Source organism: Triticum urartu, chromosome 3A, assembly GCF_056163025.1.
Source record: "Triticum urartu cultivar PI428250 chromosome 3A, HENAU_Tu73, whole genome shotgun sequence".
Taxonomy (NCBI): domain Eukaryota; kingdom Viridiplantae; phylum Streptophyta; class Magnoliopsida; order Poales; family Poaceae; genus Triticum; species Triticum urartu.
The window spans coordinates 647,904,453-647,922,130 of NC_141875.1; the positions used below are offsets into that span (position 1 = coordinate 647,904,453).

The following is a 17,678-nucleotide window of genomic DNA, read 5'->3' on the forward strand; positions in this document are numbered from 1 at the left end:
AGTAAAGAGGGGGTGCGGGAGGCCACCGAGGTCGGCACAACCCACCTGGGCGCGCCTGGGCCCCCAGGCACGCCCTGGTGGGTTGTGCCCCCCTTGGGGCACCCCAGGTGCTGTTTTGGCCCATCCTGGGTGTTCTGGTCCATAAAAATTCTCCAAAAACTTCCACGGTGTTTGGACCCTGTTTTATATTGATTTTCCGCGATGTAAAAAACATGCAAAAAACAACAATTGGCACTTGGCACTATTTCAATAGGTTAGTCCTAAAAAATGATATAAAGTTGCTATAAAATGATTGTAAAACATCCAAGAATGATAATATAACAACATGAATACTTCATAAATTATAGATACGTTGGAGACGTACCATTGACTAAACATTTCCTAGAAGTCAGGATGCAAGCCAGGCGTGATGCGGCTGCATGCCAAACACCTAAGCGGGTGCCAACAACTCCCGGCCTGCCCACATGAGCCCGCCACAAACCCACAACCAACTGAGTTTCACCGATTGCAGCAACAAAGCATACAACAAACACTTTAGATGGTGCATAGCAGAATAAACATTTGTTTCAGATAAACCTGATAGTAACCATCAACATATCATGAGGATAGCATTTAAAAAAGAGAGGATGAAACTGGCCTCTTCATCTTGGAGATGCATACAACCACTTTATTAATTATTCACAAGGACCTTATAAAGCAATACATCAATATGTCTAAATCCGCCATCTTGCGGTCGTGGTGGCAAAGAGGCCGCGATGATCACCTCAATGCAGCATGGGTGGTTGGTGGCCGGCTACTGGCCGCTCTGGAGCACCCGACGAAAGCTGTCGTGGTCCATATCCGTCGCTGGCGGTCGTATCCCCTCTGGCACCGGCTACGACGTTGATAACCCACAAGTATAGGGGATCGCAACAGTTTTCAAGGGTAGAGTATTCAACCCAAATTTATAGATTCGACACAAGGGGAGCCAAAGAATATTTGAAGGTATTAGCAGCTGAGTTGTCAATTCAACCACACCTGGAGATTAATTATCTGCAGCAAAGTGATCAGTAGCAAAGTAGTTTGATAGTTTTGATAGTAGTGAAAACAGTAACGGTAGCAGTAACAGTGATAGCAGTAATTTGTAGCAAGTGTAACAGTGATGATAGCAATAGTAATGCAGCAAGATCAATAAGGATAAATTCGTAGGCATTGGATCGGTGACTTGTTGGATGATATTCATCATGAGACATTTATAACCTTGGGCGATACGGCTCTAGCTCCAGTTCATTAATATAATGTTGGCATGTATTCCGTAAATAGTCATACATGCTTTATTAAAAGAACTTGCATGACATCTTTTGTCCTACCCTCCCGTGGCAGCGGGTCCATATTGGAAACTAAGGGATATTAAGGCCTCCTTCTAATAAAGAATCGGAACAAAGCATTAACACATAGTGAATACATGAACTCCTCAAACTACGGTCATCACCGGGAGTGGGCCCGGTTGTTGTCACTCCGGGGTTGCCGGATCATAACCGTAGTAGGTGACTATAACTTGCAAGATCGGATCTAAAACATGGATATAATGATGAATTCATAAATGGTTCAGATCTGAAATCATGGCACCCGGGCCCAAAGTGACAAGCATTAAGCATATCAAAGTCATAGCAACATCAATCTAAGAACATAGTGGATACTAGGGATCAGGCCCTAACAAAACTAACTCGATTACATGATGAATCTCATCCAACTCCTCAGCGACCAACGAGCCTACGAAGGAATTACTCACTCCCGGTGGGGAGCATCATGGAATTGGCGATGGAGAAGGGTTGGTGATGACGAAGAACGAAGATCCCCCTCTCTGGAGCCCCAAACGGACTCCAGATCTGCCCTTCCGAGGAAGAACAGGGCTTGGCGGCGGCTCCGTCTCATGGATCGCAATAATTATTTCTCCTTGAGTTTTTCTGGAATAATGTGATTTTATAGTATCAGGGGGGTCATTAGTGGGGCCATCAGGTGGGTACAACCCACCTAGGCGCGTCAGGAGAGGGGGCGCGCCCTAGTGGGTTGTGCCCAGCCAGGGGCCGCTCTCTGGTGGGTCTTGGCTCCATAAATTCTTATTATTGGTATAAAAAATCCTCGCAAAGTTTTGTTCCATTCCGAGAACTTTTATTTCTACACAAAAATAACACCATGGTAGTTCTGCTGAAAACAACATCAGTCCAGGGTTAGTTTCATTCAAATCATGCAAATTAGAGTCCAAAACAAGAGGAAAAGCGTGAGAAAAAGTAGATACGTTGGAGACGTATCAACTCCCCCAAGCTTAAACATTTGCTTGTCCTCAAGAAATTCAATTGATAAACTGAAAGTGAGAAAAAAAACTTTTACGAACTCTTTTGCTCTTGTTTGCATAAATAAGCTTAAACAACACTCAGATTTTCAGCCAACATTATAACTAACCACGTCGACAATAACTCTTAAAGATTATAATGACTCATATCAATGACATAATCAGCTAGCGGGCAATAATAAGGTATCTCAAACAGCAACACGTTGTCAAAACAACCATGATATAATATGACAATAATGGTATCTCGCCGCAAAACATAAATGCAGAGCACCTCCGAAGTTCAAGCAGCAACTAAACATTGTAATTCATGATAGAAAAGATCCAGTCATGATGCACCCAACATTAGCTATACACAATGCATAAATCATGACCGCTGTGCTCTACTCAGTTTCTGGCGCTTGTTTTTAGAAGGTGGTGACACAACATAAAATTAAATAGAAAGTCCCTTCGCAGAGGGAAGTAGTGATTTGCAGAGGTGCCAGAGCTCAATTTTTTAAACAGAGATAAATGAAATTTTGAGACATGCACCCTTCTCATTCACTTCATGACCATCAGTTATCAACATCTTCCATGCTAAGCACGCTAGTGGCGGTTCCCAAGTGGAAAGTAAAGATTTTGACTCTATTGGGAGTTTTTGTTTGATTATTTAAGAGATGAACTCTTTTTGTATTTTGCATTTTGGGACTGGGCATCCCTATTACCGCCCATTTCCTCATGTGATGGCGAGTGAATAAACACTCGACATGAGGATAATATGCTTAGCACGGAAGATATCGACTACCTCCTGTCGTTCCATGAACGATCCAGGCACACAAAGCGGATAATTTTTTAGAAGTTCTTTAGAGATGGCACATGCAAATTTACTTATGACGGCAGGGTAATACCGTATATAGCTAGGTATGGTGGACTCATCTAGAATAACATTGGGTTCAAGATTTTTGATGTACAAGCAGAATTCCCACTTAGTACAGGCGAAGGCTAGCAATTTAAGATTGGGAAGCGGCCAGCTAGAGAGCAACAACGATCATAACCAGGCATTATGCATAAGTAACATTGGACACTAGCATGAGTAGGATATGAACACCATAAACATACATATTATAAAGGCTATGTTGGATTTGATTCAACTACGTGCATGCACATGTACCAAGTCAAGCCATGATACATCTCCAACGTATCTATAATTTTTGATTGTTCCATGCTATATTATATCCTGTTTTGAACATTATTGGGCTTTATTATACACTTTTATATTATTTTTGGGACTAACCTATTAACCGGAGGCCCAGCCCAGAATTACTGTTTTTTTTGCCTATTTTAGGATTTCACAGAAAAAGAATATCAAACAGAGTCCAAACGGAATGAAACCTTTGGGAACGTGATTTTCGGAACGAACATGATCCAAAGGACTTGGACCCTACGTCGAGAAAGCAACCAGGAGGGCGCGAGGTAGGGGGGCGCGCCTACCCCCCCAGGCGCGCCCTCCACCCTCGTGGGGCCCACGTTGCTCCACCGACGTACTCCTTCCTCCTATATATACCTACGTACCCCAAACTACCAGATACGGAGCCAAAACCCTCGGAGGGGGTATCGATCACGGAGAGATTCTACATCAACACCATAGCCTCTCCGATGAAGTGTGAGTAGTTTACTTCAGACCTACGGGTCCATAGTTATTAGCTAGATGGCTTCTTCTCTCTTTTTGGATCTCAATACAAAGTTCTCCCCCTCTCTTGTGGAGATCTATTCGATGTAATCTTCTTTTGCGGTGTGTTTGTTGAGATCGATGAATTGTGGGTTTATGATCAAGTTTATCTATGAACAATATTTGAATCTTCTCTGAATTCTTTTATGTCTGATTGGTTATCTTTGCAAGTCTCTTCGAATTATCAGTTTGGTTTGGCCTACTAGATTGATCTTTCTTGCAATTGGAGAAGTGCTTAGCTTTGGGTTCAATCTTGCGGTGTCCTTTCCCAGTGACAGTAGGGGCAGCAAGGCACGTATTGTATTGTTGCCATCGAGGATAACAAGATGGTATCCATATCATATTGCATGAGTTTATCCCTCTACATCATGTCATCTTGCTTAAAGCGTTACTCTGTTCTCTTGAACTTAATACTCTAGATGCATGCTAGATAGCGGTCGATGTGTGGAGTAATAGTAGTAGATGCAGGCAGGAGTCGGTCTACTTGTCTTGGACATGATGCCTATATACATGATGATACCTAGATATTCTCATAACTATTCTCAATTCTGTCAATTGCCCAGCAGTAATTTGTTTACCCACCGTAATACTTATGCTCTCGAGAGAAGCCACTAGTGAAACCTATGGCCCCCGGGTCTATTTTCCATCATATTAATCTTCCAATACTTAGTTATTTCGTTTTCCATTTATTTTAATTGCACGTTTATTTCTCTTTATCATAAAAATATCAAAAAATATTATCTTATCATTTCTATCAGATCTCACTCTCGTAGGTGACCGTAAAGGGATTGACAACCCCTTTATCACGTTGGCTGCGAGGAGTTTGTTTGGGTAGGTGCAAGTGACTCGTGCGTGGCCTCCTACTGGATTGATACCTTGGTTCTCAAGAACTGAGGGAAATACTTACGCTGCTCTGCTGCATCACCCTTTCCTCTTCAAGGGAAAACCAACACAGTGCTCAAGAGGTAGCATGCCACTCGAACATTCGTAGGAGGATGCCATATCATCATACTACATCACAATCATTTTAATGCTATGTTGATATCCAAGATAAATCATTATCCACTCCCAGCTACTTATGCATGGCATGAGAAACTATAATCTCTAATTGTCATTGCAAACTTGTTTAATCATAACGGGCTGAATCATGGGCACTAGGTTAAACATATTTACACAAACAAGACAAGTTGAGTTCATACCAGTTTCTCCTTGCCACGACCAGCTCATCAAATATCGTCATTATTGCCTTTCACTTGCACGACCGAATGATATGAAAATAATAATAGTGCAAGAGTGCCATGGACTAAGCTAGAATCTGCAAACATTTTATTCAACAGGAGCAAGGTAAAATGGGCTCTTTATTAGTTCATCAATTATTCATATGATAGCCACTCAACATTTTCATCGTGGTCTTCTCCTTGGTATAACTCGAATAAAAGAAAAGAAATTCAGAGAAACACATTGAATTTTTTTGGAGTTTTTGGTTTTTCTTCAACAAGCAAATAAAAAGCAAAAACGAGAAAAGCTATTTACACGGGAAAGCTCCCAACAAGTAAAATAAGAACAAGGAAATCTTTTTGGATTTTCTTTTAGCACTACTACTAAGCATGCATAGAAAGTAAATTACTACAACTAAATTTTTTTGGTTTTTCTAAAGTTTTTCAAACACATAAGAAGAAAGCAAGAAAATAAATCTAAGCATGGATAATACAATGAAAATGTGTGAACACCGACAAATGAAATAAGTGGACATGAATGTAATGTCGGTGAGACATACATCACTACAAGGATCCGGTTCTATTGCAACAAAATCGATCATTGCAATACATGCCGATTTGTGGCGATAAGTACCTATTGCCACAAAACAACATTCGTTGGCAGCCGTTGCGACTGGACACATGGTAATAGGTTATTGCCACAAAAAAACAACCGTGGCAATAAAGTCTGCTATTGCAACAACCATGTGCGAAGTTGCCACATGTTTTCCCATGGCAACACTCACCTGATGCCACAATTTACATTGTGGAGATAGCTTTAATGCAACATGTAACGAATCATGGCGACTAATAGCTCGTGGCGATAGGACATTTGTGGCAACAACCTATGCCAACGACGCTCATTTTGTGGCGCATACTCTTCCGTGGCAATAGTCAATTGTGGCAATAAACTATGGCAACAATCCTTGTTTTCGTGGTATTAGGCATTTTGCCACGAACCACTACACTTGTGGCATTAACTTATGGCAACAAATATTCCAATCATTGTAACAAGAAATTGCAACATATTAGTTTTGGTGGTGATAAATAGATATCACAACGGGTGAAATGTTTGTTGCGAGAAACAATTGCAACAATTTAAACTTTTTGTGGTGCTAACATGTGGCAACCAAAAGTGGGTTGTGGTAATAGCTTATTGCAACCATAAAAAAAATACAGGTATTCAATTACAATATTCAAAACCATATGTATAATATGTCGATTCATAAAATTCATAATTCTCATAGAAAATATCCAACAAATGATACTCAAATGTAATTTAGCCATCCTAATTAAGGGCCAAGACTAAACTATCCATGATCTAGAGTCCAATGGAGCTAGACCTTTGGATCCTGCAATCAAGAAATAAAAAAAATAGTTCTAGTTAATGAGCCCAACATAACATACGCCATACAATTATTCTAGCCCCATTGTTAAAAATAACTATCGCCAAACTAACTTGAGATAATACTGTGTCAACAAGCATGTAACTCAGGGATCAGAACAGTTTTACAAGTGTAAATGTCTAAAGCATAAGCACGAGTACATGTACTAAAAGCATCCACTATTGATTTAAGTTGTGACTCAATCTATAGTTTCACCATCGTACTTGATCCGGCCTTGATGTTCACGAGCGTGTCTGCCTCCCACTCCGCGGTGCGCAGCTCGAAGCTAAACCAAACCAGCTAGGTCACAACGGTTAAGTGACGCTGGACCAGGCTGCCGTCAAGCAGGAGCAGCCTAATGCAAACCGCACTTCATGCACTTATGCACCTCACATATTAGAAGTTTGCATATTAGAAAATGAAGGAGGATATTAAACTACCATGTAAAAAACACTAGATCAATTGTAGATTAAAAAAATGACAAGAACCCATATTCATTTACATGAGACATGTCATATGATTGCATACCAGAAATAAGAAAGTTTAGGTTTCTTAAGGATGAGAAATCTGCTCCTAAAATAACAATGCTATGTGCAGACTTGGAGAATGACATGACATGTTATTTACTACTCCATAAGTATGATTGTACCTAAGCAAAAATGCCATTCTACTACCACAACCATCCATTCAACTGGCAAGATCCAACAATACTAGTCAGCGCAGACATACTAACGTCACAAAGGCAGGAGAGAATAAAGGAAACCAAGAGAGATACATGTGGATGATAACATCGGCGGTGATCTGGATTGAGTTAGCATCGGTGAGGAGATGGATGATCTCCATGGTGTGATTGATGATACGCATGGCCATGATCTTGTTGCTGTTGTTGCATCCGTGCACTCGATGATGGGGCACCAATGCCTCCAAATAGAACAAAATCATCATCATTAACCCATAGCTTCAAGTACAAGCTAAGTATATATCAAGTAACAATGAAAACAAGTTGAGAAAAACACTGAAAATAATTATTTCATGTCATGCAGAGTTCAAACAGAATAAATATGTGCATGCTGCAGCTCCGAATCGTCCATGGAGGATGCCTGCTACTCCGAAGCGAACAAACATGTAATAGCTAGTGTTCTTGAGCTAGTATGGAATTGAATCGAGCTAGTATAGGAGACATGTAGTTACTGCTGCTAGCATATATAGAAATCAATCAAGCTGCCTGTGTTTGAGCTAACTTGATGGTGGCATTTATAGTACGTACAGATTTCACGCAAGAAATGAAAGTTTCATGAACCAAATGATTATTAATATTAATAATTTGAAAGGAAGCTCGCTGTTTCCCTCTTCTATTATCCATGATTTCCTTTTTTTGAAGCAAGCATCATCAAACCAGCACAATCACAATCGAATTGCACATAGAAACTAAACCAATATTTGCTGTTATGTTGTGTTCATAACAATTGCAATTGATGTCCACTTCAGATCAGATGTTCAAGGGGTGGAAAGAGAGGTTGGAGCTCACCACGTGTGGGGGTAGGAGAGGGGGAGAACGTCCTGTAGCAGCAGTTTCTCCTCATCGGAGCAGCACCTGCAAAAAATAGAGCCTTCAACATGTCTAGGTCGGGAAGAGAAACGGAAAAATTAAAAGAATAGAACAAAAAAGGACAACCTTCCATGCCTTCCTATACTAGGGGCCTCGCTGCTTATATGGACGAGCCAGTCATCGAGGCGGCAAGCGCCTTGCAGCGACATGGGCACCGGTCGCTCTGAACGGGAAGACATCCCGTTGGCGCCGTAGACCCCGTCTGCCAACGCTCGGGAAGTGAAGGCCGTCGCACCGTTCGGCCGTGCGTCCTCCATGGTGCTGCTCCTCGTCGACCGGTGGATGGAGACCCCTCGGCGGCCCAGCGTGGTACCCGCAAAGGGTTCGATGTCGGCCTAGGCGTCGTAGACTCGATGGGGCTGTGCTTGCCTTCGGTGAGGGGATGGTGGAAGGGAGATGCTGGGAGAAGGAAGATGTGGATTAGGGGAAGGAGGAAGGAAGGCGCTGCGAGGATCTGGGAAGGATCGAAGGATCGGCGGATACGTCTCCTCGTGGGTGGAGAAGAAACACGGGAGACGGGAACCAGTCTGCTAGCGTTGGATTGGAGAGGATCTGACGGCTGTGACCGGCAATCCGTGTGAGGGCAGAGTGAACCAATCAGAAGCCACAGTTTTCTTCACCTAGGATACATGCATACTCAGCTAGGAACCTAATGGGCTCTTGTTGACTCTTGGCCCACCAACGAGCAAGGTAGTCCAGATTTTTTTCTGTTTTGCAAATACCTAAGTAAGGCACCGTTCTAAAACAATTTGCAAAAAATTACCATATTACCCTAGCACACTTTTTACATCTACATACCACATATATTTTGTTTTTAGAAGTTTCGATTTTTTCAAAGTGATTTAATACATTGTTATCATTTGATTGGAGTTTCAATAAACTTAGAATTTGTTTAATACTTGTTATAGGTTAAATGAATTTATGTCTCCTTATTGAATAAGTTAATTTGAGGTGCATGTAAATCAAATAAGGTTAACATAAAATCACAAACCAACAATTAGGAACATATGTGTTGTTCTTTCTCATAGCTTAAAATAGTTGAAACATCTCCCCTATCATAACTTAAAATTATGTTGGGGATAATTCAAAGTTCTATTCGCAACCAATAAAGGGAAAAAATATCTAAATGTGGTCATATACTGAAAGCTATATTTCCAATTAGTACATCTTTTTAGAAGAAATGAATAAAAAATCTAATTATGTTTTTTCCACATTTAAAGTAGACCATTATAACTGGTAAATATTTTCATATATTACTCATATTTTTAGTGAATATTTATGTATTGTATGGATTTTACTTAAATCAATAAAAAATCAACTCACTAGTGACCTAGGCATTGTCAACGATGTGCGGTGGTAGGAAATACTTGCTAGAAATTTAGCAATTTTTGTGTATACTGCTTATGTGTTGTTACGTGAGAGTGGAGGTACTAAATGTACTAAGTTCTATGAAAATAATTAATTCAAGGCTAGTGGATGAAGCATATGTCGTTTCGCCTTCAAACATGGCTCGTTCCCTCTCGAAAGATAGATTCTTCTTTGGAGATGGCCTGGTTTCTAAGCACCGGACGCCATAGCTTTTGCAAAACCTTTTCAAATCTTTTCCATGACCTCTAGGTGTCATATGAGGGTACCAGGCCAAATTTCATGTTTTCTAGACTTCGTTTGCATTTTCAGAATTAAAAAAAAAATCAACAAACTCTATGTTCAGGGTCAAGTCTAGGCAACCTCAGGTTTTGAACCCCTTTTCTTTTCTTTTATATGACCCCAAATATAGACTCTTGAACACAAATAGGATTTTTTAAAACAATTTTTGCCAATCTTTTCATGCACGGCCACTTCGCCTTCAAATCAAACTCATTCCCTCCTGAAACCTAGATGCTTACTCAAAGATGGCCCGGTTTCTAAGAAGGTTAAGTCACAACTATTATGAAACCATATCAAATTTTTATCACAACCTCCTAGTGTTATACGAGGGCACCATGCCAAGTTCAATTTTTTCTAATTTCGTTTGCATTTTATAGAATTAAAAAAATCAATAATCTCCATGTTCAAGGTCGAGTCTGCCACCCTCATGTGTGTAACTCCTTCTATTTCATTGGATAAGACGCAAATATAGACTCAGTAAGACAAGTAGAGTTTTTCAAACCAAATTGGCCAACTTTTTCATGCACTTGCAATTCAAAATTGAATTGTATTCATTAAATGCCAAGAAATGCATGAAATGACTTGAATATGGCAAATGAACCCTGAAAAATCTCAAATTTTGACATGGATCATACAACGGTGTATATTAAGTGTACGAAACATTTTAAGGTCGACATATGATGCAATGACCGCTTTACCATCACAACTGACCTGTTCCTTCTCGTAACATAGATTCTTCCTCAAAGATGGCCAATTTCAAAGCAGTGCATGCCACAACTATTATTTTTCTTTATCTTCTTTCTTTTTCTTCATTTTACTCGGTTTTCTCTAGGTTTTTTCTTTTCCCCCTTTTCTTTTGTTTTTTGTTTGGTTTTATTTTTTCTTCTCATTTTTTGTTTGGTTTTCTTTTTTCTTCTTCATTTTTTCTTTTTTCTTATGTTTGTTTTTGTTTTCATTCTATATTTTTGTATATGTGAAAAACATTTTCTTAATAAGCGATCAACATTTATTGTATGCACATTAAAATTGTCTGAGCGCTTATTCAATATTTTTTAAATACTTATTCAACAATTTCTAGATGCTTGTTCAACATTTTTCAAAAACTAATTCCACATTTTTAATACTTATTCAACATTTTTCAAATACTTGTTCAACATTTTCAATACTTATTCAACTTTTTTCAATACTCGTTCAACATTTTTCAAATGTGTTTTTTGAAATGTTGGACAAGGACAAGTATTTGAAAAATGTTGAATAAGTATTAAAAAATGTTGAACGAGTATTTGAAAAATGTGAACATGTATTTGAAAAATGTTGACACACATATTATATGTTGAACAAATATTTGAAAAATGTTGTATAACCGTTGGGACAGTGTTCAACGTCTATACAAAAATGTTGATCACTTATTCATAAAATGTCATTGACATATAAGAAAATGTAGAATGAAAAAAAGAAAGGAAAATGTTGAACAAGTATTTTAAAAAAATTGATCATGTATATAAAAATGTTGAACATGTACTAAAAAATGTTGAACAAATATTTGAAGAAATGATGAACATGTATATAAAAGTGTAGAATAAAAATCAAAAAAGAAAGAAAAAATGAAACAAAATGGAGAATAAAAAAAGAAAATAATGAAAAAACTGGAGAAAAAAAACAAGAAAACAAAGAAAACCAGAGAAGACATCCTCCAGCTGCATCTAGTAGGCTGCGATCCTACTTCGAACGAGTAACTACTTTTGGGCGGACTGGTTAGTGGCGTAGGCTATTATGCTGGCGACCTGTGTTCGATACCTGGTGTGCTCTCTTTATTCTAGATTTTTTTTCAACCTCCTCGCGCAAATATGGCCTGCCCGACACTGCTTCTCCTCGACGCTAGACTACCTTGTAGAATCGCTTAATGCGATAAACAGTCTTTGCGGCGACACAAGGCCCAACTAAAAAAACTAGCCCATTTAAGGCTGAACTTCTACAGTACTAATAGGATCATCACACATCTACTGATGTAGATTAGTGCCAAGGACTAACACGGAAGGTCGGTCGCACAGTAGTCGTCAGTGTGACCCGAGCTGGTTCACCAAGTGTCCCAAAAAACAAACAACTATAAATCCAATTACGTCACTTTTTTTTAACAAAAATCATAGAGATTCAACCATGTAAAGAAATTTATTTTGAAACGGAGGGAGTATCAACCAAACCAATTTAGTTTTGAGATTTACTTATTGGCATATCACAAATTTGTCAAAAAACAACCTATTCTTTCATTTTCTATAAGAAATAAAAATGTATTCATACCTAGGCGTGCAGTTCCAGATGAATTGGCGATAAGCGGACCTGTTACTGTTGTATTCCATCTGGATGTGACTATTGTAGGATCCTACAATGTGCTCCCTGCAGATACTGGATGTGTGAGAGTTTCTTGTTGCTGGAAAAACTTCATTGGTCCGGTGGGCTGGAAAGCGAAGACTAAGATCGTGATGTTGTTCTGCTGTTGTGATGACAGGACAGACCAACACGGCAGGTCGGTCGCACAGTAGCCGTCAGTGTGACCGAGCTGGTTCACCAAGTGACCCAAAACACAAGCAACTATAAATCCAATTATGTCACTTTTTTTAACAAAAATCATAGAGATTCAACCATGTAAAGAAATTTATTTTGAAACGGAGGGAGTATCAACCAAACCAATTTAGTTTTGAGATTTACTTATTGGCATATCACAAATTTGTCAAAAAACAACCTATTCTTTCATTTTCTATAAGAAATAAAAATGTATTCATACCTAGGCGTGCAGTTCTAGATGAATTGGCGATAAGCGGACCTGTTACTGTTGTATTCCATCTGGATGTGACTATTGTAGGATCCTACAATGTGCTCCCTGCAGATAATGGATGTGTGAGAGTTTCTTGTTGTTGGAAGAACTTCATTGGTCCGGTGGGCTGGAAAGCGAAGACTAAGATCGTGATGTTGTTCTGCTGTCGTGATGACAGGACAAACCAACACGGCAGGTCGGTCGCACAGTAGCCGTCAGTGTGACCGAGATGGTTCACCAAGTGACCCAAAACACAAGCAACTATAAATCCAATTATGTCACTTTTTTAACAAAAATCATAGAGATTCAACCATGTAAAGAAATTTATTTTGAAACGGAGGAAGTATCAACCAAACCAATTTAGTTTTGAGATTTACTTATTGGCATATCACAAATTTGTCAAAAACAACCTATTCTTTCATTTGCTATAAGAAAGAAAAAAATGTATTCATACCTAGGCGTGCGGTTCCAGATGACTTGGCGATAAGTGGACCTGTTACTGTTGTATTCCATCTGGATGTGACTATTGTAGGATCCTACAATGTGCTCCCTGCAGATACTGGATGTGTGAGAGTTTCTTGTTGTTGGAAGAATTTTATTGGTCCGGTGGGCTGGAAAGCGAAGACTAAGATCGTGATGTTGTTCTGCTGTCGTGATGACAGGACAGACCAACACGGCATGTCGGTCGCATAGTAGCCGTCAGTATGACCGAGCTGGTTCACCAAGTGACCCAAAACACAAGCAACTATAAATCCAATTATGTCACTTTTTTTAACAAAAATCATAGAGATTCAACCATGTAAAGAAATTTATTTTGAAACGGAGGGAGTATCAACCAAACCAATTTAGTTTTGAGATTTACTTATTGGCATATCACAAATTTGTCAAAAAACAACCTATTCTTTCATTTTTTATAAGAAATAAAAATGTATTCATACCTAGGCATGCAGTTCCAGATGAATTGGCGATAAGCGAACCTGTTACTGTTGTATTCCATCTGGATGTGACTATTGTAGGATCCTACAATGTGCTCCCTGCAGATACTGGATATGTGAGAGTTTCTTGTTGTTGGAAGAACTTCATTGGTCCGGTGGGCTGGAAAGCGAAGACTAAGATCGTGATGTTGTTCTGCTGTCGTGATGACAGGACAGACCAATACGGCAGGTCGGTCGCACAGTAGCCGTCAGTGTGACCGAGCTGGTTCACCAAGTGACCCAAAACACAAGCAACTATAAATCCAATTATGTCACTTTTTTTAACAAAAATCATAGAGATTCAACCATGTAAAGAAATTTATTTTGAAACGGAGGAAGTATCAACCAAACCAATTTAGTTTTGAGATTTACTTATTGGCATATCACAAATTTGTCAAAAACAACCTATTCTTTCATTTGCTATAAGAAAGAAAAAATGTATTCATACCTAGGCGTGCGGTTCCAGATGACTTGGCGATAAGTGCACCTGTTACTGTTGTATTCCATCTGGATGTGACTATTGTAGGATCCTACAATGTGCTGCCTGCAGATACTGGATGGAAGAATTTTATTGGTCCGGTGGGCTGGAAAGCGAAGACTAAGATCGTGATGTTGTTCTGCTGTCGTGATGACAGGACAGAACAACACGGCATGTCGGTCGCATAGTAGTCGTCAGTGTGACCGAGCTGGTTCACCAAGTGACCCAAAACACAAGCAACTATAAATCCAATTATGTCACTTTTTTAACAAAAATCATAGAGATTCAACCATGTAAAGAAATTTATTTTGAAATGGAGGGAGTATCAACCAAACCAATTTAGTTTTGAGATTTACTTATTGGCATATCACAAATTTGTCAAAAACAACCTATTCTTTCATTTGCTATAAGAAAGAAAAAAATGTATTCATACCTAGGCGTGCGGTTCCAGATGACTTGGCGATAAGTGGACCTGTTACTGTTGTATTCCATTTGGATGTGACTATTGTAGGATCCTACAATGTGCTCCCTGGAGTACTGGATGTGTGGAAGTTTCTTGTTGTTGGAAGAACTTCATTGGTCCGGTGTGCTGGAAAGCGAAGACTAAGATCGTGATGTTGTCCTGCCGTCGTGATGACATGACCTGGCTATTTGTTGACACAATTTATTCAGAGTTTAACGAACCATATGATTCAACCTTTTTAAATCAACTTAATGACACGAACCACTAAATGGGAAAGAGACACTAGTCCTCGGTGGTTGAATTCTTGATGGGGCTGCAACTCTGAAGTTTCGCGCAGTTAACCTCACGGGTACAACATATTTAAAATGTGACCCCTAAAATTTAACAAACACATGCACAACCCAGTGGTCTGAACCTTGATGTGCAACATGGTGGATGGGCGTTCGAATTCCTGCCCAAGCGAGAGCCTCCAATTTTTTTTAGGTTTACTACGTTCGCTGGCCCCACTTGTCATCGCCCCTGGAGGTCGCCGTGGTTGTCACCCGCGCTAGTCAGCCCCAGTGAGGCCCCGGGCCCGCAGGTCAGTGGCTGCAACTAAAGAAGTCCTCGATCAGATTTAGCTCCAGATATGGATCTGGCAATTTTCACACCAGGGATCCTCTATTTTCGAGTTCTATCTGACAAGTCCATGTTTTTGGCAGAAAACACCGTAGTTTTAAAATGGCAAGAACTTGCCCATTTCAAATCCAAATTTAACAAATTAAATATGTATTCCTATCAAGAAAGTGTGTTCTATCCATTTATAAACTTTTTCCACTGTTTTGGTTAATTAAAAGGGAAATTTTTATTTTTGCCACTCTAGATTTTGCCAATTTTCCTTATGCCGCTCTATATTTTGACATTTCACTTTTGCCACTCTTAGTTTTTGGAAATTACCACAACTGCCATTCCCGTGGCAAAAGAAAAAAATTCAGAGTGGTAATTGTGATACATTGCAAAAGCTAAGAGTGGCAAAAATGAAATAAAGTTATTTTGTTTTTCCCACAGAATGACAATTGTGATAATTGTCAAAAGCTAAGAGTGGCAAAAGTGATATGTCAAAATCTAGAATGGTATAAGGAAAATTGGCAAAATCTAGAGTGGGAAAAACAAAATTTTCCCTAATTGAATTGGTACAGTTAAAAATATTTAATTACTCCTTAAAGCTGGCAAAAGTCATAACTTAATATCTGTAAATTCAAATAATATATTTTCCCACTGTTTTACTTGTAACTAATGCAACGTCACACTGATGTTGCAATATCTTTCCGAATGTTACCACAAATAGTTATTTTGTTGAAATACCTAGTCTCTATTACAACAAAATGACTGCCTCGTGCAACGGAATGTGTTTGTTGCAATATCGCCGCCATATTGCAATGCCGATGCCGTTTGTTGTAATAGGTAGCCACTTTCTTTCAACAGTATGTGTAACTAATGCAATGTCACGCTGATGTTGCAATATCTTTCTGAATATTGCCACAAATAGTTATTCTATTGAAATACATAGTCTCTATCACAACAAAATAACTGCCCTCGTGCAACAGATTTTTTTTTCGCAATACCGCCACCATATTGCAACGCCGACACATTTCGTTGCAATATGAAGCCTCTATTGCAACAAATTTAGTATTTATCGTGAACAAACTAAGTTATGGCAATATGTGCAGCCTACTACCACAATCGGAGAATTTGTGGTAATATTGTGTTTAATTGGAACAAAACGTAGTTATAGCAATAAATTTTATTGCAATAGACTGGAATCCTTGTAGTGCGTACTCCCCCAAGCTTAGGATTTTAGCCTAACTTGGTAGTCGATCAGTAGTCCGGATAGTAGTTGGGGTACTGAGGAGCGGGCATCCACTGATCCCACTGTGGAGCCTCCTCCTGTGCTGCCTCCTCAGCAGCCTGAGTGTTCCGATAGACGATGATGTCTGCAGGCATAATCCTATATCCGCCCCTGGTAACAGAATCAAACAAAAGCAGGAGCAGGTGATGGAATAAAATCATGAGTCCTCACACTAAAAACCAGGTTATACGGAATAGGGATGTGAGGAGATTCGATATCAGTAAAATGGTGGTGATCCATGGCTGCACGATCTAGGTAAACTTTGGTCAGAGGGAAATCATGAGGGCGTATCTCAGCCTCGAAGTGAGCCACCAAGCGAGTAGCATAAATCCCACCATGTATTTCACCTTGTGATTTATTAAGATGGAGGCGACGGGCCATAATAGCTCCCAAGCTATAGGTGTTGTCGCCCGCTAGTGCTCGGTGTAAAACAACAAAGTCTGGTGCACTGAGCGCACCTACTTTCTTTCTAGCAAGCAAGCACTTAGCAACAAATAAAGCAAACTAATGTAAGACATGAAAGTGTATGCTAGCAGTCGTAGTGGCTGACACCCCCCTCTCATCTCCCACTGTCAAAGTGTGATAAAAATCCTGAAACCCAGCCGGCCTAGACTCAGCTAAGCTCCCATCAGAAGGGATCAAGCATATATCACAAAATTCAGTAAGTGGTATCTGATGGTTTTCAGTATATAAATCAAAGCTCACTTTAGGAGGATTATTTTTAGGCATGAATGTAAAACTTTGAACAAACATGTTTGTGAGGATTTGATGTTGGTCACACTTATCTGCGATGAAGTCGGTGAGACCGGCATTGGCAATATATTGCATTATCTCCTCATGAATTCCAGCCTCTTGTAAGAACGGAGCGTGCGGCCATTCGCACGGCCGTACCTCCGCCAACCTCTGAGGGCAGAGATCACTGTCAGAAGACTCCCCAATAACACCCTTGAAGTTCTTCTTAGAGCCATATTTCCTAAAGATATTCATGTCCGCATACAATTTTTCCTATGAACAAAAATCTGAATTTTTAGTTCACAAATTTTTCCAACAAAACTTTGTAAGATTGATAGCAACTACGAATAGGGATACATAAAGGCCATAACAAGCATTCAAACTACTTAGAACACTA

At 39.6% G+C, this 17,678-nt stretch overlaps 1 long non-coding RNA gene across 3 annotated transcripts; it reads right to left on the minus strand.

The window, feature by feature from the left end:
• Nucleotides 1–6,423: 6,423 nt before the first annotated feature.
• Nucleotides 6,424–8,740, minus strand: LOC125528476 (uncharacterized). Of its 3 annotated transcripts, none has more exons than XR_015599867.1 (4): nucleotides 8,354–8,740; nucleotides 8,207–8,272; nucleotides 7,454–7,599; nucleotides 6,424–7,057 (listed from the first exon to the last, which is right to left on the minus strand). It is a non-coding gene; the product is annotated as an uncharacterized LOC125528476 (long non-coding RNA). The 3 variants fall into 3 exon arrangements; XR_015599868.1 differs by having other exon boundaries at nucleotides 6,424–6,645; nucleotides 6,903–7,599; XR_015599866.1 differs by having other exon boundaries at nucleotides 6,424–7,599.
• Nucleotides 8,741–17,678: the final 8,938 nt, after the last annotated feature.